Source organism: Bos grunniens, chromosome 20 (assembly GCF_055505025.1).
Source record: "Bos grunniens cultivar Pamir isolate PY7600 chromosome 20, Bosgru_T2T1.0, whole genome shotgun sequence".
In the NCBI taxonomy this organism is placed as follows: domain Eukaryota; kingdom Metazoa; phylum Chordata; class Mammalia; order Artiodactyla; family Bovidae; genus Bos; species Bos grunniens.
This window is the reverse complement of record NC_141184.1, coordinates 27,659,647-27,684,070: the sequence shown is the minus strand read 5'-3', so window position 1 is coordinate 27,684,070 and position 24,424 is coordinate 27,659,647. Positions and strand designations below refer to the sequence as shown.

General features: G+C 36.5%; 1 long non-coding RNA gene across 1 annotated transcript in view; it reads right to left on the bottom strand.

Annotated features, from left to right (window-relative positions):
• Positions 1-24,424, bottom strand: part of LOC147350174 (uncharacterized) — a 173,643-nt gene that overhangs the window by 28,348 nt on the left and 120,871 nt on the right. The window contains exon 2 of the long non-coding RNA XR_015149198.1: positions 13,566-13,644. This is a non-coding gene — a long non-coding RNA (uncharacterized LOC147350174). The remainder of the gene's footprint in view (positions 1-13,565; positions 13,645-24,424) is intronic.

The following is a 24,424-nucleotide window of genomic DNA, read 5'->3' as shown; positions in this document are numbered from 1 at the left end:
AAATATCAATACATATGCACATACTCAAGTATACTACACTTACTGCTGATGGTATTAAATTTGTTTTTAAATAATTACCACTTAATATCAGAAAAATTTGTCAGAAATAGCAATAGTCATAAAAAGCTCTAATATATGAGCCCATTTCAATGTTAATAATTCATTGGATTATACCATTTTACAAATGGTATGACCATCAAACTGGATGGGTCTATGTTACAAAATCGTGGGGGAAAACATAATTGTGATGGACTAAAATTATTTCCTAAATAATAGATTATAAGCAAAGTATGTCAGTTACATGTGGTTTTACTGACTTCCTGAATACTAGTTAAAATAGTATTACAGTTAGCTGGCAATTTCCCAATAGTTAGTTAGTTAGTTCAGTCACTCAGTCGTGTCCAACTCTTTGCGACCCCATGAATCACAGTACACCAGGCCTCCCTGTCCATCACCAACTCCCGGAGTTCACTGAGACTCATGTCCATCGAGTCAGTGATGCCATCTAGACATCTCATCCTCTGTCATCCCCTTCTCCTCCTGCCCCAATCCTCCCAGCATCAGAGTCTTTTCCAATGAGTCAACTCTTCGCATGAGGTGGCCAAAGTATTGGACTTTCAGCTTTAGCATCATTCCTTCCAAAGAAATCCCAGGGTTGATCTCCTTCAGAATGGACTGGTTGGATCTCCTTGCAGTCCACGGGACTCTCAAGAGTCTTCTCCAACACCACAGTTTAAAAGCATCAATTCTTCGGTGCTCAGCTTCCTTCACAGTCCAACTCTCACATCCATACATGACCTCAGGAAAAACCATAGCCTTGACTAGATGGACCTTTATTGGCAAAGTAATGTCTCTGCTTTTGAATATACTATCTAGGTTGGTCATAAATTTCCTTCCAAGGAGTAAGCATCTTTTAATTTCATGGCTGCAGTCACCATCTGCAGTGATTATGGAGCCCAAAAAAATAAAGTCTGACACTGTTTCCACTGTTTCCCCATCTATTTCCCATGAAGTGATGGGACCAGATGCCATGATCTTAGTTTTCGGAATGTTGAGCTTTAAGCCAACTTTTTCACTCTCCTCTTTCACCTTCATCAAGAGGCTTTTTAGTTCCTCTTCACTTTCTGCCCTAAGGGTGGTGTCATCTGCATATCTGAGGTTATTAATATTTCTTCCAGCAATCTTGATTCCAGCTTGTTTCTTCCAGTCCAGCGTTTCTCATGATTTACTATAGAACTATTTTTTTTTTTAAGAAATTTGAGTTATGGGCATATGGAATACACACACACACAATTAATAAGTAGGGATGGGCATACTTTACAGCAAATAGCAATGGTCATATACATGAAGATTTGAGTGACACACTAAATTTTTCTGCTACTGTTGCAATAAACAAATCATCAAAAAATTCAGTGATCTATCTAGCAAACGTTTATTTTTCTCACTTGTGGTCTGTTTAACAACTTGGTGACCTTACATTATATTTCATGGAGCTCAACCTGACTCTGGACTTTGAGGAGAGTTCAGATATATTGCACATGTATCATATTCAGCAAGGGCAAGCACTACCCAGGGCACATTACTTTCATGGTTGACCCAGGAGTAAGAGAGTACAAGCCAAACCACACAAGAACCAAAATTACTCAGAGTTCATCGAACAAACTAAGTCAAAGTTATATCCACAATCTGTGCAGAAGAAATGTGTACTATACCCCAAGGTATATGGAGAAATGGATGAATGAAAAAAATATTATCAACTAATACAAATACATGAACACAAAAAGATGCTCTAAGGATTTATTATATATATATTTCATGACACAATGACACAATATGTAAATTGTGTCATTTGTGCTAATAAACTTAATTTAGAACAATTTTAGATTAATAGAATTATTTTGAAGACATATAATCATTCTACATACACACTAATTTAGAGTCTTATCTAGGACAGTTTCTCAGATTGCTTGTTTTTGATGTTCTTAACAGCTTTGGTTACTGGTCACCATTTTATAGAATGTTTCTCAATTAGAATTTGCCTGATTTTTGTCCTATGATTAGAGTAGTGTTATGTGTTTTTCTGTGGAAGACCTCAGTGGTAAAATGCCATTCTTAGCACACTGCATCATGGATATACACTGTCAATATGACATCATGGAGGATGCTAACCTTGGTCATGCAACTTGAGGTAGTGTTTGTCAGGTTTCTCCACTGTCAAATAATTATCTTCCCTTTCTACACCATACTCCTGAAGAAAGTCACACTGCACAGGTCATACATAAGATGTGGGCATTAATCTTTACCTACTGAAGGGTTGAATATTTATGTGTATGTGTGTGCTAAGTTGCTTCAGTCATGTCTGACTCCATGCAATCCTATGGACTGTAGTCTGACAGGCTCCTTTGTCCATAGGATTCCCCAGGCAAGAATACTAGAGTGGGTTGCCATGCCCTCCTCCAGGGGATCTTCCTGACCCAGGAATAGAACCCGCATCTCTTCAGTCTCCTTTTTTCGCAGGTGCGTTCTTTACCACTAGCACCACCTGGGAAGTCCTAGCGTATCTATATAAATGGTTTTAAATTCTTCTGCACAGGAAATCAGCCTACTATTCCTCATGTATTTGATCACTTCTTTATATCAATAAATGAACATGTATTTTATACTTATAATCTAACACTGTCCTATCTTGTTTCTCAAATTATGGCAGCTCTTTCAGCTAGCTCCTGAATCAATCTTTTGTTTCTTCATGTGCGGGTGGAGTGGCGTGTGAGACATCCTTAGTTTCTGGCACTACAAAATACTTAAGGCTCAGGACACATATTTTCTATCCCAGTCCGAGAATCAACCATTTCTTCAAAGAGCCCTGCTTCCATTTTGGAGAATGGTATTACAAACCAAGACTGGCTACCATGTATGATTGTCACTACTGGGGTTTGTTGAAGTGTTTTTAATTATAAAAACACAAGTATCCATAGGAAATTAGATAAAACCAAAAATTAATATTAAAGCAATATCTTCTCCTTCAACAGACTATACTCTTCTCAGAGTGAAAGAAAATTAACTGGGGTGCTCCACACTTAGGAAAAGCATGAGAATTGAAAATTTGGGCTATTTTCTAGAAAACATGTGTATTTTGCATGTGTGCACTTGCACTATAGATATATTTCGTATATGTATCAGTTCAGTTCAGTCGCTCAGTCGTGTCCAACTCTTTGCGACCCCAGGAATCGCAGCACGCCAGGCCTCCCTGTCCATCACCAACTCCCGGAGTTCATTGAAACTCAGATACATCGAGTCGGTGGTGCCATCCAGCCATCTCTTCCTCTCTCTTCCCCTTCTCCTCCTGCCCCCAATCCCTCCCAGCATTAGAGTCTTTTCCAATGAGTCAACTCTTCGCATGAGGTGGCCAAAGTACTGGAGTTTCAGCTTTAGAATCCGTCCTTCCAAAGAAATCCCAGAGCTGATCTCCTTCAGAATGGACTGGTTGGATCTCCTTGCAGTCCAAGGGACTCTCAGGAGTCTTCTCCAACACCATAGTTAAAGCATCAATTCTTCGGGGCTCAGCCTTCTTCACAGTCCAACTCTCACATCCATACATGACCACTGGAAAAACCATAGCCTTGACTATATGGACCTTTGTTGGCGAAGTAATGTCTCTGCTTTTGAATATGCTATCTAGGTTGGTCATAACTTTCCTTCCAAGGAGTAAGCGTCTTTTAATTTCATGGCTGCAATCACCATCTGCAGTGATTTGGGAGCCCCCAAAAATAAAGTCTGCCACTGTTTCCACTGTTTCTCCATCTATTTCCCATGAAGTAATGGGACTGCATGCCATGATCTTCGTTTTCTGAATGTTGAGATTTAAGCCAACTTTTTCACTCTCCTCTTTCACCTTCATCAAGAGGCTTTTGAGTTCCTCTTCACTTTCTGCCATAAGGGTGGTGTCATCTGCATATCTGAGGTTATTGATATTTCTCCCAGCAATCTTGATTCCAGCTTGTGCTTCTTCCAGCCCAGCATTTCTCATGATGTACTCTGTGTATAAGTTAAATAAGCAGGGTGACAATATACAGCCTTGATGTACTCCTTTTCCTATTTGGAACCAGTCTGTTGTTCCATGTCCAGTTCTAACTGTTGATTCCTGACCTGCATATAGGTTTCTCAGGAGGCAGGTCAGGTGGTCTGGTATTCCCATCTCTTTCAGAATTTTCCACAGTTTATTGTGATCCACACAATCAAAGGCTTTGGCATAGTCAATAAAGCAGAAATAGATGTTTTTCTGGAACTCTCTTGCTTTTTTGATGATCCAGCAAATGTTGGCAATTTGATCTCTGGTTCCTCTGCCTTTTCTAAAACCAGCTTGAACATCTGGAAGTTCACATATGTATGCTGCTGCTACTGCTAAGTCTCTTCAGTCATGTCCAACTCTGTGCGACCCCAGACATGGCAGCCCACCAGGCTCCACCATCCCTGGGATTCTTCAGGCAAGAACACTGGAGTGGGTTGCCATTTCCTTCTCCAATGCATGAAAGTGAAAATGAAAGTGAAGTCGCTCAGTCGTGTCCAACTCTTAGTGACCCCATGGACTGCAGCCTACCAGGCTCCTCCATCCATGGGATTTGCCAGGCAAGAGTACTGGAGAGGGGTGCCACTGCCTTCTCTCACATGTGTATAAATGTATATAAATATATATACATCAAAATGAATTGATATACATACATGTATATTAATATATAGGAGAATGCTAAAGATAAAAGTTAAAAATCTTTCTAAAGGCAACACTAGTCTTGCACATAAAAAAAAATGTTTGATCATTTTAATATGTAAATAACTGTTATAGGAGAGGGGGTAATCATAAACATAAATTTAAATATTTATTCTGATTTCATTATTTGGAATTTTTTAATAATTTCCAACAGACAGTAATATAAACAATTCTGATGATTATATGTGACCTTGTATTTCAGCAAACCACTTTCTGGTTTCTCTTTGTCTTCCTTAGCTAACCTCTGATTCTCAGCAGGTCTGAGAGTAAAAGCACACTAGTTACTGTGAATTTACTTCTGAACAATGCTTTCCAATCTGGAAATTTATTCTGATAAATGTTTTTTATTCCTTTAGCTCTCTGTTACTATTAAACATGATTTTTGTAACTCCCTATGATTCTCCCTTTCTGTCAGTATAAGCAGTAACCTGTTGAATTTAGTACTAGCAGAAACTGTAAAACTCATAGTACTATTGAACCACTGCCAGAGTATGTCACACCCTAATTCACCAAGTAAATTCAATATGCCAGCATGTAAGATTTACATTAGGGATATATAAAATGGCACCCAATGTGATTGTCAGTGCTATCAAATGGATTTGATATGGGTGTTGTATTCTATTCTTTCTTGAAGAAATATATGGATATCATCTGTATATAGTCACAACCTTATTAGAAAAGAGAGTGAGGCTGGAGCACAAAATTATTTTCTATTCCTGATTCCACCATTAACTTGCCAGTCTACCTTGAGAAAATCAACCACATTTCTATGAACTTCAGTTTTCTTATTTCCAAAAACTAGGATAATGCTTATTTGGCATGAGGTTTGATAGTGTTCAGGATGACTGCATAGGGAATACCTTGAAAAAGGAGCAAGCCTCATGGTATTCATTATGTGGATCGCCTCCACACCATATTGGAGCAAACAATCCAAGAGCTTCTAAGGCCTGGATTTTCTAGTATTTTAAAGTATGTCTCTTATTAATATTTGAAACTACTTATGAGCAGAACTAATAATGTCTCAATTAACATTCATTACTTTACCACCAGGGACAAATAGTTAAGAGAATAAGAAAATGGTTTAATAAGTGAAGGAAATTGTTTTATTTTATTTTTATTTCTAATAATTTATCTTATAAAACTCAGAGAAAACATGACAACTTTATAGGCAATAAAATTATTTAAAACCAATAGCCTGTGGTTTAATTTCTAACATAGAGCTAGTAACGTTGTAGTAAAATCAATGCCAAGAGTTTTACTCAGGCCTTCTAAAATTACATAAATTGCTATACTTAATAATGCCTTTCATACTGTGAGTTTGCACTAAATGAATAATGTAATAATTATAAATACAATGTGGAGACAGAAGTTTTTTAAAAAATTACAATGGGTAGAAAAGTTCTGAGGATAAGTTTCTGATATTTTCTGATTTGAAGAAAAAAATACACAAAACAATTATATATTGTGTTAGAGGAAATACTATTAAGAATTCATTAGCTAAAGCTTTATCAAATGTGATAATATGAGAGTATTTCTAGATGATTTTTCTGGGTGCAGTATAGATATAGTATAACTAGTCAAATTTCCAACACCTGCTGGATCATCAAAAAAGCAAGAGAGCTCCAGAAAAATATCTATTTCTGCTTTATTGACTTTGCCAAAGCCTTTGACTGTGTGGATCACAATAAACTGTGGAAAATTCTTAAAGAGATGGGAATAACAGACCCCCTGACCTGCCTCTTGAGAAATCTGTATCCAGGTCAGGAAGCAATAGTTAGAAATGGACATGGAACAACAGACTGGTTCCAAATAGGAAAAGGAGTACATCAAGGCTGTATATTGTTACCCTGCTTATTTAACTTATACACAGAATACATCATGAGAAACACTGGGCTGGATGAAGCACAAGCTGGAATCAAGATTGCCAAGGAAAAAATCAATAACCTCAGATATGCAGATGATACCAACCTTATGGCAGAAAGTGAAGAACTAAAGATCCTCTTGATGAAGGTGAAAGAGGAGAGTGAAAAATTTGGCTTAAAGCTCAACATTTAGAAAACTAAGATCATGGTATCTGGTCCCATCACTTCATGGGAAATAGATGGAGAAACAGTGGCAACAGTGGCAGACTTTATTTTTCTGGGCTCCAAAATCACTGCAAATGGTGACTGCAGCCATGAAATTAAAAGATGCTTACTCCTTGGAAGAAAAATTATGACCAACCTAGATAGCATATTAAAAGGCAGAGACATTACTTTGCCAACCAAGGTCCATCTAGTCAAGGCTTGGTTTTTCCATTAGTCATATATGGATGTGAGAGTTCGACTGTAAAGAAAGAGCACCAAAGAACTGAGGCTTTAGAACTGTGGTGTTCAAAAAGACTTTTGAGAGTTCCTTGTACTGTAAGGAGATCCAACCAGTCCATCCTAAAGGAAATCAGTCCTCAGTGCTCATTGGAAGGATTGATGTTGAAGCTGAAACTCCAGTTCTTGGCCACTTGATGTGAAGAGCTGACTCATTTGAAAATTCTCTGATGCTGAGGAAGATTGAAGGTGGGAGGAGAAGGGAACAACAGAGGATGGGATGGTTGGATGGCATCACTGACTCAATGAACATGAGTTTGAGTAATCTCTGGGAGTTGGTGATGGACAGGGAATCCTGGTGTGCTGCAGTCCATGGGGTCACAAGGAATCGGACATGACTGAATGACTGAACTGAAATGAACTGATAATATATAGATACTAGACTATATACTATCGGAGAAGGCAATGGCAACCCACTCCAGTACTCTTGCCTGGAAAATCCCATGGATGGAGGGGCCTGGTAGGCTAAAGTCCATGGGGTCGCTAGGAGTCGGATACGACTGAGCGACTTCACGTTCACTTTTCACTTTCGTGCATTGGAGAAGGAAATGGCAACCCAGTCCAGTGTTCTTGCCTGGAGAATCCCAGGGATGGGGAGCCTCGTGGGCTGCCTTCTATGGGGTCGCACAGAATCGGACACGACTGAAGCGACTTAGCAGCAGCAGCAGCAGCAGCAGACTATATACTATAGTATAATATAGTCTACAGTACAAGAGCATATAGCTTAGATTGATGATGATAAGTCAGATTTGTTTGTTCTAAGTATTTGTATGTGGTTATGACAAACCTAGACAGTATATTAAAAAGCACAGACATCACTTTGTCAAAGTCTTCATAATCAAAGCTATGCTTTTTCCAGTAATGCACAGATGTGAGAGTTGACCTATAAATAAGGCTGAGCACTGAAGAATCAATGGTTTCAAACTGTGGTGTTGGAAAAGACTCTTGAGAGTCTCTCAGACAGCAAGGAGATCAAAGCAGCCAATCCTAAAGGAAATCAACCCTGAATATTCATTGGAAGGACTAATGCTGAAGCTCCAACACTTCAAAAGCATCAATTCTTCAGCTCTCAGCTTTCTTTATAGTCCAACTCTCACATTCATACATGATTACTGGGAAAACCATAGCTTTGACTAGACAGACCTTTGTAGGCAAAGTGATTTCTCTGTTTTTTAATATGTTGTCTAGGTTGGTCCATCCATCATAAAAAAGTCTACAGTCAATAAATTTTGACAAGAGTGTGAAGAAAAGGGAACCTTCCTACACTGTTCATTAGAATGTAAACTGGTACAACCACTATGGAGAAGAGTGTGGAGGTGCCTTAAAATCTAAAAGTAGAACTGTCATATGATCAGCAGTCTTGCTTCTGGGCACATATCTGGAGAAAACTATACTTTGAAAAGAAACGTACACCCACCCCATTGTTCACTGCCACACTATTTACAGTAGCCAAGACATGAAAATGACTTAAATGTCCACGGACAGAAGAATGAGAAAGAATATGTGGTACACACATTCAATGGATTATTACTTAGCCATAAAAATAAATGAAATAATTCCATTTGCAGCAACACAGATGAACAACAAAATTATCATACTAACTGAAGACAGACAGAGAAAGACAAATGTATCACTTAAATGATACAAATGAACTTATTTACAATACATAAACAGATTCACAGAATTCTACTATATATAAAATATATAACCAGCAGGTACCTACTGTATAACACAGGGAACTCTACTCAATATTCTGTAATAACTTCTATGTGAAAATAATCTAGAAAAGAATAGATACATGTATATGTGTAACTGAATTATTTTGCTGTACACCTTTAACTAACATAATATTGTACATCAGCTATACCTCAACATTAAAAAATTAAATTAAAAAGGAGAGGTGGTGAGAAATAGTTGGGGCTAGTGTCTAACAACATTCAGTGTGAAATAATTCTTCAGCATCTATTATACTATAGTTATATTTGAGGTAAGCGGATAAAAAGATGAGCTTATTTTAGAGACATAGATATGTATTCCTCAATAACATGGTCACTGCTTTACTGAATAGTAAAAGCATACCCCCAGACTGGGGGCAGCCTCACATTCAGTAACAGCAGAGTGAGCCATCACTAGGAAAGTCTGAGGCCAATGAAAGTAGCATCAATGAATTTTATCTACTAAGTTTCAGGTTATTTGGGGGAGGGGAAATAAGTGTTAGAATATTATGTTTCATATTTTAATAAATAATAAGTACCTAGAGATGGTAGATTAAGGAAAACATGATTTTCCACAGAAAAATGTCTAACCCCACATACATAGCATTTAAATATGATCCATGCCTTTTATATGTATTATGCTCCCCTGTGTGTTACATTTGGTGCTATACTATAAATTGTTAGTGAGAATTTTTCCTAAGTTCATGGACAAATTAGAAAAAATACTGATTTTCCACTTGTCACCTCATTCAGGTATTATTTATTAAACCTATATTATGTAAAAGTATAGTTATTTATAAAGCAATCTGAGGGGGATACAAAGGAAAATAAGATATGGCTCCTCTTTGGTGAATTTGAAGCCTATAATTTTAATACTCAAGTTCCATTTTGGGGATACTTATAAATCACAAATCTACAATCATAACATATCAAAAAGTGAAATCTTGACATACAAAAATAAGAGAGAAACCTAAATATGACGTTGCTAACCTAAAAATCCTTAAAATCTAAAATCAGAACTTAGCAAAGAGAGATTTGATACAATAATTCTGTTTGCCAATAATTCTTTACTACCTTGCCTTTAACTTTACATTCTTTTTACAATATTAAATATTTTTTTTTCCTATGTATTGATTGGCTTCTGCTAGAGACAAAGGATTTTTTTTTATGGTATAATATAAAAACATGACAACTTCATGGGAAAAGGAATTGAAACTTAATATCCCACACAGCACATGATTTATCCAAGACTGCCTACATTTTTTAACAGACTTGGCCATCAAGGCTGAGAAGTAACACCCATCAGATTGTTAATCTGGTCCCTTCATCTCAGTGCAGGTCTGTGTTGATAATCATTACTATTCTCAAGAGAGTCTAGTGTTCCCACCTAGTGTCACTGTACTTAGGCTTTACATTTATTTAGTGTTTTGTCACCAAGCTGTCTACGATACAAAACCTATAGCTGTCATCCATATGAAAGTACTTGTCACAAGTTTAGTATTCAGGATTCAATGGATATGTACTTTCTTAATGGCACCAGGCAAACTTGGGGGGAAAAAAAAAAAAAAGACTGAAATTCTTCCTGGAGTTGATATCTAATATACACACCAAAATTTCTACCCTTATGTGTTCTGTTTTCATAATTCTGTGGGTAATGAGGTACTACATATTGCAGCCCTCCTCTGTATTCAGCTGTAGAGCTCCATCACCTAGTAGGCATCTAGTTACTTCCTTTACCATAGTAACTGCACCTCATTTATCTTTATTTGCCAACATCTAGCATGGAGCATGACAGGAAGTGATTCCTCACAAATATTTAAAGAATGGAACTGAATTCATTAACTTCAAAACAATGACCCAGATGCCCACAAAAATAATTGTTTCAAGTGGCCTGAGTTAACAGAAATACAGAAAAATCATAAAGTCTTAAAACAACAGTAACAGCACAAAAAGTGTGGATACATGATTTATGAAACTCTTAGCCATCATTGACACTTAAAAAAAAAATTTCTTATTTACAAGAGACAGTAGTCCAGGAAAAAAATAGAATTTATATATTTAATATTTATAGAGGCTCCTCTGGTGGCTCAGATGGTAAAGAATCTGCCTGCAATGCAGGAGACCCAGGTTCAATCCCTGAGTCACGAAGATCCCTTGGAGAAGGGAATGGCAACCCCTCCAGTATTCTTGCCTGGAAAATTCCATGGATAGAGGAACCTGGTGGGTTATAGTCCATGGAGTTGCAAAGAGTCTGATATGACTGAGTGACTAACACACATTTAATATTTACCTTTGTGTTTATTTCTGTGATACCTACAAGATACCCTCATAATTCATGATACAAAGTAACTTCTTAAATAAGGCACAGATATGAATCATTTATGAATTATTTATCTACGTGTTCCACTTAATGAATGAGAAGAACCAATCATCTATCACCTGCATTTCAACTGAGCTTTGTAACCTGTGTAAGCAGGATGAATGGTGACTTCAGGAAATGGACCGATTTCATCCTGTCACATACTGTATTTTATTGTTATTCTTATTTACCCACCACCTGAAGTTAAGGCATTGATACACTGTATACATTACTCTAGCTTTTGTAAGTACAAATATACCAATAGTTTTGGTCATTGATGATAAGATGAGAAGCAATTGTTTTACAGATTCAGTCATTTTTTTTTTTAATCTATTTCATTTCATGGTGAAAATGCTCTGGCTATATTTGGGAAATTGGGCCTTCTCAGAAATCTTAAAACTTGTCTATGAATGTGAATGTATAAACAAATTAATTTTGAATTGAAGTTTCTTCTTTAAAAGGTTTCTGAATTTTTTTTTTTTTCAAAAATAACTATGAAATATGAGTGTCTTCAATTTTAAAAGCATATCTACCTCAATGTTCATTTCAGCACTGTTTATAATAGCCAGGACATGGAAACAACCTAGATGTCCAACAGCAGATGAATGGATAAGAAAGCTATGATACATATACATAATGGAGTATTACTCAGCCATTAAAAAGAATACATTTGAATTAGTTCTAATGAGATGGTTGAAACTGGAGCCTATTATACAGAGTGAAGTAAGCCAGAAAGAAAAATACCAATACAGTATACTAATGCATATATATGGAATTTAGAAAGATGGTAACGACAACTCTGTATGTGAGACAGCAAAAGAGACACAGATGTATAAAACAGTCTTCTGGACTCTGTGGGAGAGGGAGGGGGGTGATGATTTGGGAGAATGGCATTAAAACATGTATAATATCATATAAGAAACGAATCACCAGTCCAGGTTCAATGCAGGATACAGGAAGCTTGGGGCTGGTGTACTGGGATGACCCAGAAGGATGGTATGGGGAGGGAGGTGGGAGGGGTGTTCAGGATGGGGAACAAGTGTACACCTGTGGTGGATGCATGTTGATGTATGGCAAAAACAATACAATATTGTAAAGTAAAAAAAAAATAATAATAATTAAAAAAGTAAAATAAATATGACACCAAAAGAATAAGTAAAATAAAGAATATATTTAAACTGGAAAAAAAAATAAAAAGCATATCTAAAAGCAACAAAACACAGATTTAAAGAATAGACTTTTGGATTCTGTGGGAGAAAGTGAGGGTGGGATGATTTGAGAGAATAGCATGGTGTATATTACCATATGTAAAATAGATGACCAGTGCAAGTTTGATGTATGAAACAGTGCTCAAAGCTGGTGCTCTGGGACAACCCAGAGGGATGTGTTGGAGAGGGAGGTGAGTGAGTGGTTCAGGATGGGGGGACACATATGTACCCATGGCTAATTCATGACAATGTATGCAAAAACCATAACAATATTGTAAAGTAATTATCCTCCAATTAAAATAAGTTAAATAACAATAGTAACTGATTATAACTCATTAAATAACAAAAATTTATTTGACTATACTGATATAAATAAATGAATGGAAAGAAAAAAATAAAAGCAACAAAACAAAAAGAAAAAAAAAACAAATCTAAAGATAACTTTAAAATATATAAATTTTACTGAACATATTCTTGGAATAGTGCTTTAAATTCTGTAGGTGACAGGTTGCTTATTTTATTTCAAAGGCAGTGCAACTAGTTTGGTTGGCTTTCAGAGGTTTTCAAATCCAGCTCATGAATTTGAAGAATTTTGTGTGTGTCTGTACATGTATATGTGACAGAAAGGGAAAAGGAGGCATTTTATCACAAAGAAAAATAAAATAATTAGGAAGCACAGTCACACAATTTAAAATGGTAGAATCAATTAACTGAGATCACAATTCAACTGCAATTATAACATGCTCACAAGTTTTCTTGAATGTGGCTTTTATCTCTGCTAAGAAGACACCCTTTCTTCACATGTTGAACTGCCTTTGGATAAAAGATTCAAGTTTATCTCTTAAATGATCTGTTCTGAAATCCTTTATTGTTACTTTGGCTAAGTGAATAGATATTGTGTCACAGTGACCTATAATCCCATCTGACTAAGTGTTCTAAAACTTTTTGATATTTGTTGACCCAAATTTCCTAAATTATTCTAATGATGCACTTTTGACTTTTAGCTAACTTTGGGATGCTTCGGAGGGCCCCTGAAACATCCCAAAGAGAGATATCACACTAACTAACTAGGTTCATTTTGAATGCAGAATTACATGGGAATTATTGGCAAGTTAGTAATAAGTCTCAGGTTATATTGCAATGCAGGAGACCCACCTGGATTTGATCCCTGGGTTGGGAAGATCCCCTGGAGAAGGAAATGGCAGCCCGCTCCAGTATTCTTGCCTGGAGAATCCTATGGACAGAGGAGCCTGGTGAGTCTATGGGTTGGCAAAGAATTGAACACGACTGAGTGACTAACACTACTACTGTACAAGTTTTCTGGGAGGAAGCTAAGCTAGCCCTTCTTAAAAAGTCCTTAGTTTGTTCTTACTAGTGTTAGATACAAAAATGTTTAAATGTTTTTGATTCATTTTCCTGATAAGTTAATTTTTCTTTTATAAAGCATTATATTCTACAATGTATATAAGCAAGAATATAATTTCCCATGGATCTAAGAATCTGAAAAGTAAACAGACTTGTAATACAGTGGTTTTATACATAATTTTGTAAAAGTTAAAATTAAATGGTGTTTGCTTCAGTTGAGGCTTCACTTGATCTCTAAAATATGGGACATATCAAATTTTGGACATGGTTTAAAAATTGTAAGAGTAGATTGAATATGTGTTTTAATAGATATAGTCTGAAAAATAAGAAGATGCAAATTTCATAAGATTGATAAGTGAAGTGGGTCAAATAATTTGAGGGATAATGTTGAAAAGAGTACGAAAAAATATGAGAGTAAATGTCTACATTGTTCAAGTTTAAAATCATTTGTAACATTTCCTTGCCTTCAAATCACTTCAAGAATCATAAACTTGCAAGTGCCCTAAAGGCTTCTGATTTTTGTGGATTTCAAGAACAATAACCAAAAAAAAAAAAAAAAAAATGCTGTACATGATAAAACCCCTCAGAGTGTATCACAACTGAACCAGCAAAAGTTTCAAACAGCTCCAGTCAGCAGCCCCTGGAGGTTCTGGATGAGGAATTAATGTTACAAACAAGATCAGTACCTTGTGGTTTCACTTGAAGTATAACTTCTGTCTTTCATTTGAGTCAAGCAAGGGACCCAAAGTTCTTTAAAAAGAAAAAATAAGTGGCTACAGTTAGGGATAGAGACATAGACAATGGAGAAAGAGATAACATGGCAGAGGAGAGAGAATGAGAAAACATAAGGGGCATAATGCTGTACTGTCCTGAATGGGAACCACCAGCCATGTGAAGTTATTCAAATTTCAATTAATGAAAATTAAATAAAATGCAAAACTCACTTTGCAGAACTGCTAGCCTCATTTCAAGTGCTTGGTAGTTACACATGGATAGTCATTACCATATGGAACAGTATACATGGAGGATGTTTCCATTGTGTCAGAAAGTTCTGATACAAAGGGTTAATATGGAAAGACAGGGAGAAAGAAAAAGAGCGGACATAAAGAGGCTTCAATTAAGTGATGATAGAGAGAGAGTGTTTTGGAGGGTCAGTGGTAGACATGGGAAGGAGAATACAAAAAAAAAAAAAAAAGATACAAAGAAATCCTGTTATAGCTTGAGGGAAAAAATTAAGATAGAATAGAATATAGGATTAATAGGTACAGAAAAAGTAGAGAAGCCAATGATCATCTTGAGTAGTTTATAATTTAAAAAAAAAACAACAACAACAACAACAAAACAAGACTACCAACTCAGCATACATGATATGTAGACTTTAAGAAACTTACCACCAAAAAGACCAAAAATAAGATTGCAGAATTTATAATCTAAATACCAAGATCATTTAACAGTTTTTGTTTGACTTTTTAGAGCACATAAAATTAGAATGTCAGATTTGCTCATCCTTCCTCTCTTCATTTGTATATGAAATGGAATACCTGTGTTAATGGATCAGGAAATGAGTGGGGGCATGTAAAGAAAAAAAATAGAATATGAAAAAAAAATCAGAGGAAAGATAGAGGTTTTAAAATAAAAATGCGAATTTTTACAATTTGAAGTCCCTAATACTCTTCAACTTTTTCTTTATTCTGAAAAATTGAATATGAATTTTACATAGAGGATAGGTTTTTAATTTTAAATGAAAAACTTTTCAAAGATGATATTAATACAAGAATGAAAGATAATTATCTGAATTTTATATAGGAAAAAGGCAAAACTTGAAAGAAAAATTCAGTTAAAACTGAACTGGAGAGTTTATCAAATAGAGTTTGAGCAAGAACCTAAACTGAAGGGAATATCTTCATTTTTCAGAAAATATTTAATTAAACTATTTGATAACAATTTTTAAATTTACTTTTACAATCCATATTTATACATTTCTATATTTAGAAAAATTAAATATATACAATCATAGAAATAAGCTCTTAAATTACATAAAGTCAATATTTAGTAGATGGAAAAATTTACCTATATGGTCTCCAAGGATTACAATGGAAGCATATTTGTTTTCTATATTTTAAAGTCTCCGTAAAAGGGATTACACAAGGAAAAACACACATTCCATGATGATAAACATAAAAGCATCAAATTTCTTTGGAAAAAAAAAAAAAAGAAATGTAGAGACTGTGAATGGCCTGTGTAGTGGAAACTACAAATCAATACAGGCCAGTGCAAGATATGGCATTTAGAAAAATTTGATGTAATTATAGAAGGATGGGGTATTATTGCCAAGTAAAGGACCTGACAGGTATCAATTATCATTTTATCTTTTGTTTCAAGAGAGTAGTTTACATTTGTGTGTCAGTCACTCAGTCACGTCTGAGTCTTTGTGACCCCATGCACTGTAGCCCACCAGTCTCCTTTGTCCATGGAATTCTCCAGGCAAGAATACTGGAGTGGGTTGGCATTCTCTTCTCCAAGGGCCTGAAACTCAGGTCTTCCTCACTGCAGGCAGATTCTTTACCATCTGAGCCACCAAGGAATCTACTGAAATAACCTATAAAGTAATCTTATTGAAATCATATACTGAAAGTTTCTATTTTGAAAGTTTCTGGGGTATTTCTAATTCTAAATCCAAAAAGGCTTTTCAGTCCTTCTATAAATGGACTGAGGTTGCAATATTTTTCATTCCTCAGTTCTTATGTATCTGGAAACTTTTTACACTTTATAGTTTTGAGACAGCTCTGGCTGCTGCTTCTCGCTTTTCAAGTGCTCCTCTCCACTCCTTAAAGGCTAGGGCGAGGCTTCCCTAGCAGTCCCTCTCTGTAGCTGCTAACTGGTTATTTCAATCTATTTGCCCTCCTTCCCTGATGCTATTACTGTACATTTTGATTGTATTTCCAAGTGTATATCATGTTTAGAACAATCCTCTAGATTCTGATATGTATCTCAACTGCCTAGATTTGTCTACCTACATCAGTGATTTTAGTGGTCACCACTTTTTCACTCTCCACAACTGCTTTTCTTGTCCCTTCCTGCCAATCCCAATTCCTCTCCCTCCTTTGCCTCAAGTTCTCTTTCTAACTGGAATCTATGATTTATCTACAAATACATCTTCTTTATCTGTTCATATACATGGAGCTTGTGGAATTATCTGCAATCCCATTCTGACATTCAACATATTGTATCGTACCATCATCTTAAACGCCTGTGATACCTAGGAAGCACCCTGAAGTAGAGAATCTTTTATTAAATCATTTTCATTTTTTAAATTTCCAATCATTATGCAGTTCTTAGCATGAAAATTATCTTTTTGATTTCAAGAATGAATGGATGAAATCACAATATGAAAATAAAACTATATTTAATAAGTACTGAACTGCATGTAAAACATGATACTACATACACTTAACTGTTTAATATTATGACTAATTTTCCATAACATTTTGGGGCAAGTACTATAATATTATCTCTATATTAGAGGTGGTAGTAGGGAATAAGCCACTAAAATATTAAGTAAAAGGCCTCAAATTAAGTACATGAGTAAAGGTAAGTCTTACAAACACACTAGAAATCATGCAGAAAAAATTAAAAAGAAAGAAAATACAAGATAACACAGAAACTATATCAACTCTAAGTAAATTTAGACAGATAATTTGGCTTGTAGTATGTAGCACTCTATTGCTATAGAACATAAAATGACAAAGCATATAAAAATTAAAGCATCTTTTTTAAATGTTTTTTATAAATAAATTAGCAAATGTTCACATATATACTAGTGATGCTAAATGTAATAAAAGCTGAACTTATCTATTCAGAGATGATAAGTATTTCCTTTGGTAAATACATATATTTTAAAAATAGTGGATGGTTTTTGTGATGAGTTGAATCACATAAGTGTACTGAGGAGGTAATACCATAATATTTCAATGAATCAGTTGGCTCCCTTCTGAGAGGTAAATTTACTTCTATAAAAAAACTGTAAGATTGACCAGGATGATTTCTGATTCCTTACCTTCAAATAGGTTTGACTGTGCAGAAGAAGAGTTTTTTTTTTAAAACTATCTTAGTCTATGATTGACTTGAAATAGTCAAAGACTAGGTGCTTATACAGAGTGGAAACAGACTATAGACCAAAATATATGAACAGAATATAAAAGACCAATAAAATAGATTAGCAGAGGACCCTTATTTAATGCGGGATAAAAAAAAGAAAAAAGAAATACACAAATGACTGTACTTAAAGCCTAGTTAAACTGTTTGGATAAAGACTTATTGTGGGATCATTTTGACAAGTTCAGTTCAAGGTGTTAGACTTTGTAAAAAAATTAAATGGACTGACATTTGCATCATTTGAAAATAGTAAATATTGTCTACTTCAACCTCAGTCACTAGGAAACAATTAATTTGAAAAAAGATTTAGTCTTTCAGGATCATATGAAAGTGTTTAAGACCTTTGGAACAATTATAATCTCCATGGCAACATAATATTTTGCTAGTTTTTTGTTTAATGCTGCTTTCATGGTTTCTCGATCATGCCCAGCACATAGCAGATGTTCAATAAAATTTGATAATGTGTTCATCCTATCATTTATTATTCAACCGTAGTTTATTGAGTAGTAATTTTTACCTAAGCATGTGTTTGGGCTGCACAGTGTAAATAAGACCAAGGAATTCAGCATGGTGCAGCCAGGCAATAGGAAATACAACACATGTTTATGTAAGTTAGAAGAAATTGCTGAGTTTTGAGGGGGCATCGAGGAATCCCATTTCAACCAGCTTTAAAGACAAGTTGGAGAGCAGCAGATTTTGGAGCTGGTTGTGGAAGTGCAGGTGAATGTGAAGGTTGAGAGGAAAGGAATAGGGGCCAGATTGCCTAGCTTTGATTCTAGCCTTGTCCTTCCTAGCTAGATGACCTTGAACAGATTATTTCCTTTCCTCCCAACTCTGATTCCTTATCTCTAGAAGATGGATACCAATCAATAATACCTTTCTACTTTTCTCTTTTTATTTTAGTATTAGATCATTTAATGTTTATAAAACAAAATAAATATTCTGGCACATAGTAAGCATTCAATAAAACATTGCCATTGATACTTTGCCATGACATTATTCTCATGATAACAATCAGTATATATTATATTGGCTTCATGTTTTATGTTTTGTTTGCTGATTATACACATAATATTAGGGCTAAGTGTTGAGAAATGGCCTGTTTCTCTTTGATTAAATAAGATCGTACTCTGGAAGAAAAGAACTCTGTGGAAAATAATTGCAAAGTAAGAATACATGAAAACAGTCTCACATATATTCAACTGTAGCCTACAGAAAGAAAATTAAATGACAATACCAATATATGAAATTAGAAGTATAGACTTTACAAACTGTACACATATTTCATACAAATTCAGAAAAAAAGTGTTCTCATTTTATTCCTAAGACAGAGAGGCAGCAGTAGAAAGTTACCTGGAAATGACTACAGCTTCTGCTGCTGCTAAGTCACCTCAGTCGTGTCCGGCTCTGTGTGACCCCATAGATGGCAGCCCACCAGGCTTCCCCGTTCCTGGGATTCTCCAGGCAAGAACACTGGAGTGGGTTGCCATTTCCTTCTCCAGTGCATGAAAGTGAAAAGTGAAAGTGAAGTCGCTCAGTCGTGTCCGACTCTTAGTGGCCCCATGGACTGCAGCCTTCCAGGCTCCTCCGTCCATGCAATTTTCCAGGCGAGAGTACTGGAGTGGGGTGCCATTGCCTTCTTCCTATTTTCTTTCTTTCATGAGGACAAGCTATTAAAACCTCTCTAGTTTCTGGTTTCTTTATATTTAAAACATGGCTAGTAATATCAACTCACAGTTTACCTCAGAGCATTGAGTAAGAATCAAATGAAATAAAGGACATTTTTTTTTAGAGTTTATATTTATTTGATGGGAATTTTTAGGACTTCAAGCCTGGGAGACAGTTTTTCAAGCGACCCTGAGAGAAGGGTTCTGAGGAGGCAGGGGAAGCTGTCAGGTTATACAGAAATTTGCAGCAAGGGGCAAGTAGTCTTAATATCAAAAAATTATTGTCACTTAAGGAAAACCACATATCTCAAGTTAAGGAATTTAGGGTTTTTCTATGTATGGGAAAATGCAAGAGGCTGGGCTTACTGAAATCATTCCTTTCTTATGCATCTCAGCTATCTAGAGCCAGGGCTCACTGGGTAATGGATGATAGCTACCACCTGCCTTAAAAGCATGTTTTAAATACACTAGAAAATGATAAATCAGGACATACAAAGGCACAGATATAATACAAACTGAATCAGTTGTATGGAGTACTTTAAAGTCAAATATGATGTTCTAAAAATAATTTCCTGAAGAAATTTTATTATGCACTTTATCTCCTGAAGAATTCTTTGAAACTTCTGGGTTTTGTACACATATAGTATTTCCACATCTAGAATCAAACTTTTCCAGGTGTGTAACTACTCCATAAAACACTAACTGTAAAGGTTACTGCAGCGGCTTCAGAAAATACAACTTAAACTAATCAACCTGAAAATGTACACATACATCAGACAAGTCCATTGGCAGAAGGAGTTAAGAGGATTATGTACCATATTTACATGTACCTGAATGCTGGCAATTGTGCAATCTTGCCACCAGCTTTTATATCATACTGTAATGTTTGCTCCCTGAGGAGACACAGGGGAGAGCTGATGCCACCCACTGTCTAAGGTACTTTGCTTTATGCAATCAACTTCACTTTGATGATACAAGATATACAACTCCACATTATCTTGTAAAAGATTCAAGCCTGAAGGAGTGTGATGAAAACAAATATGCTTTTGTTCTAAAAAGTAACCTATGCTTTCTATTCACTTTTCATCTTTTTTTTGTTTTCTAACGTGGGCATAAATATTTGAACATGCCTGACACAAAATTATTTTTCTGAGATTTATACTAGTTCCAGGATCAACACTTTGGCATTTTAGTAAAGACCAAATAAATTGTGTTACTATGACATATTTCAAAACTATCAAAATAAATAACATTTAAAAAGCAAATATAAAGCTTTTTTTTTTTTTTTTCCATCATAGGAAATTGGAATGCAAAAGTAGGAAGTCAAGAGATATCTGAAGTAACAGGCAAGTTTGGCCTTGGGAGTACAAAATGAAGCAGGGCAAAGGCCAAAAGAGTTTTATCAAGAGAACACACTAGTCATAGCAAATACCCTTCCCCAACAACACAAGAGATGACTCTACACATGGACGTCACCAAATACAAAAATCAGATTATGTTCTTAACAGCCCATAGCGAAGCTCTACACAGTCAATAAAAACAAGACCTGGAGCTGACTGTGGAATCAGATCATGGGGTCCTTATTGCAAAATTCAGGCTTAAATTTAACAAAGTAGGTAAAGCCATTCAGATACATGTACTAAGCCGCTTCAGTTATGTCTGACTGTTTGTGGCCCCATGGACTGTGGCCCACCAGGTTCCTCTGTTTATGGGATTCTCCATGCAAGAATACTGGAGTGAGTTGCCATGCCCTTTTTCAGTGAATCTTCCCAATGCAAGGATTGAACTTTTGTTTCTTATGTCTCCTGCATTGGCAGACAGGTTCTTTACCACTAGCACTACCTGAATCAAATCCTTTCTGATTATACAGTGGAGGTGACCAATAGATTCAAGGGATTTGATCTGGTAGACAGTGCCTGAAGAACTATGGAGTGAGATTTATAAAACTGTACAGGAGGCAGTGACCAAAACTATCCCTGAGAAAGAGAAATGAAGAAGGCAAAGTGGTTGTCTGGGGAGGTGTTACCAATAGCTGAGGAAAGAAGTGAAAGGCAAAGGAGAAAAGAAAAGATTCCCAACTGAATGCAGAGTTCCAGAGAATAGCAGGAGAGAGAAGAATGTCTACTTAAATGAACAATGCAAAGAAATAGAGAAAAACAACAGAAAGGAAAAAACTACAGAGCTCTTCAAGAAAAATGGAGATATAAAGGCAACATTTCATGTAAGGATGAGCACGATAAAGGACAGAAATGGTAAGGACCTAAGAGAAGCAGGCGAGATTAAGAAGAGGTTGCAAGAATACATAGAAGAACTATATGAAAAGGTCTTAATGATTTGGATAAGCAGGATAGTGTAGTCACTCACCTAAATTCAGACATCCTGGAGTGTGAAGTCAAGTGGGTCTGAGGAAGCCTTATAAACAAAGCTAGTGGAGGTGATGGAATTCCAGCTGAGCTATTTCAAATCCTAAAAGATGATGTTGTGGAAATGCTGCACTCAATATTTCAGCTAATTTGGAAAACTCAGTAGTAGGCACAGGACAGGGAAAGGTCAATTTTCATTTCAATCCCAAAGAAGGGCAATGACAGAATGTTCAAACTATTGCACAGTTACATTCATTCCACATGCTAGCAAGGTAATGCTTACAATCCTTCAAGCTAGTCTTTAGCAGTATGTGAACTGAGAACTTCCAGATGTGAAAATGGATTTAGGAAAGGCAGAGGGACCAGAGATCAAACTGCCAACATTGACTGGATCATAGAGAAAGCAAGGCAATTCTAGACAAAAATCTAGTTTTGCTTCATTGACTATGCTAAAACCTTTAACTGTGTGAGTCATAACAAACTGTGGGAAATTCTTAAAGAAATAGGAATACCAGATCACCTTACCTGTCTCCTGAGAAACCTGTATTTGTATCAAAAAACAATAATTAGAACCAGACATGAAACAACAGATTCGTTCAAAATTGGGAAAGGAGTATGACAAAGTTGGATATTATAACCCTGCTTATTAACTTTATGAAGAGTACATCATGCTAAATGCCAAGCTGGATGAATCCAAGACTACCTGGAGAAATATCAATGACCTCAGATATGCAGATGATACCACCCTTATGGCAGAAAGTGAAGAGAAACTAAAGAGTCTCGGATGAAAGTAATAGAAGAGAGTGGAAAAGCTCGCTTAAAACTCAACATTCAGAAACTGAGATCATGGAATCCAGCCCCATTACCTCATGACAGGGATAGCTCATAGTGAATGATGTCAGATTCATGATCTCTGAAGAAGATTTAGCTTTGGGACCAGGGACTAGGCTTGATCACTCAAGAGCTTTTGTGTAGCAGAGTTTTATTAAAGTGAAAAAGGGACAGAGAAAGCTTCTGACATAGACATCAGCAGGGTGATGGAGAGTGCCCCCCCACTCACTAGTATTATCAAGGCCTTTTACCAGACTCACTCCCACAAGATACATTTTAAATTAACAAGATTAGAACTAACAATAGAAAGGTCTTACTAGACCCACTCCTACAACATACATCTTAAGATAACAAGATTAGTCAGAAAACTTTCTTATTAAGGAGAAACATGTACTGGAGCAAGATACATTGCGATTATATTGACTAAAACAAAACAACTTGTTCTTTTCTCCTTGAGAGCCCCAGATCCATTTCTCCTTCTCCAAGGCTCCAGACCACTTTCTCCTCCTCAGGAACCCTGGACTTCTTAACAACCTACCTAGGAATTGACTCAGAGAAGGCAATGGCACCCCACTCCAGTACTTTGTCTAGGAAATCCCATGGACGGAAAGCCTGGAAGGCTGCAGTCCATGGGGTCACTAGAGTTGGACACCACTGAGCGATTTCCCTTTCACTTCTCACTTTCATGCATTGGAGAAGGAAATGGCAACCCACTCCAGTGTTCTTGCCTGGAGAATCCCAGGGACGGGGAAGCCTGGTGGGCTGCCGGCTATGGGGTCGCACAGAGTCAGACGACTGAAGCGACTTAGCAGCAGCAGCAGGAATTGACTCTCTCAATAGATAAAAGGGGGAAAAGTGGAAGCAATGACATATTTCCTTTGCTTCAGTTCAGTTGCTCAGTCGTGTCTGACTCTTTGTGACCCCATGAATCGCAGCACGCCAGGCCTCCCTGTCCATCACCAACTACCGGAGTTAAACCAGACTCACATCCATCGAGTCAGTGATGCCATTCAGCCATCTCATCCTCTGTCGTCCCCTTCTCCTTCCCAAATCCCTTCCAGCATCAGAGTCTTTTTCAATGAGTAAACACTTCGCATGAGGTGGCCAAAGAACTCTAGTTTCAGCTTTAGCATCATTCCTTCCAAAGAAATCCCAGGGCTGATCTCCTTCAGAATGGACTGATTGGATCTCCTTGCAGTCCAAGGGACTCTCAAGAGTCTTCTCCAACACCACACTTCAAAAGCATCAATTCTTCGGTGCTCAGCCTTCTTCACAGTCCAACTCTCACATCCATACGTGACCACAGGAAAAACCATAGCCTTGACTAGACGAGCCTTTGTTGGCAAAGTAATGTCTCTGCTTTTGAATATGCTATCTAGGTTGGTCATAACTTTCCTTAGAAGGAGGAAGCGTCTTTTAATTTCATGGCTGCAATCACCATCTGCAGTGATTTTGGAGCCCCAAAAAATAAAGTCTGCCACTGTTTCCACTGTTTCCCCATCTATTTCCCATGAAGTGATGGGACCGGATGCCATGATCTTCGTTTTCTGAACGTTGAGCTTTAAGCCAACTTTTTCACTCTCCACTTTCACTTTTATCAAGAGACTTTTGAGTTCCTCTTCACTTTCTGCCA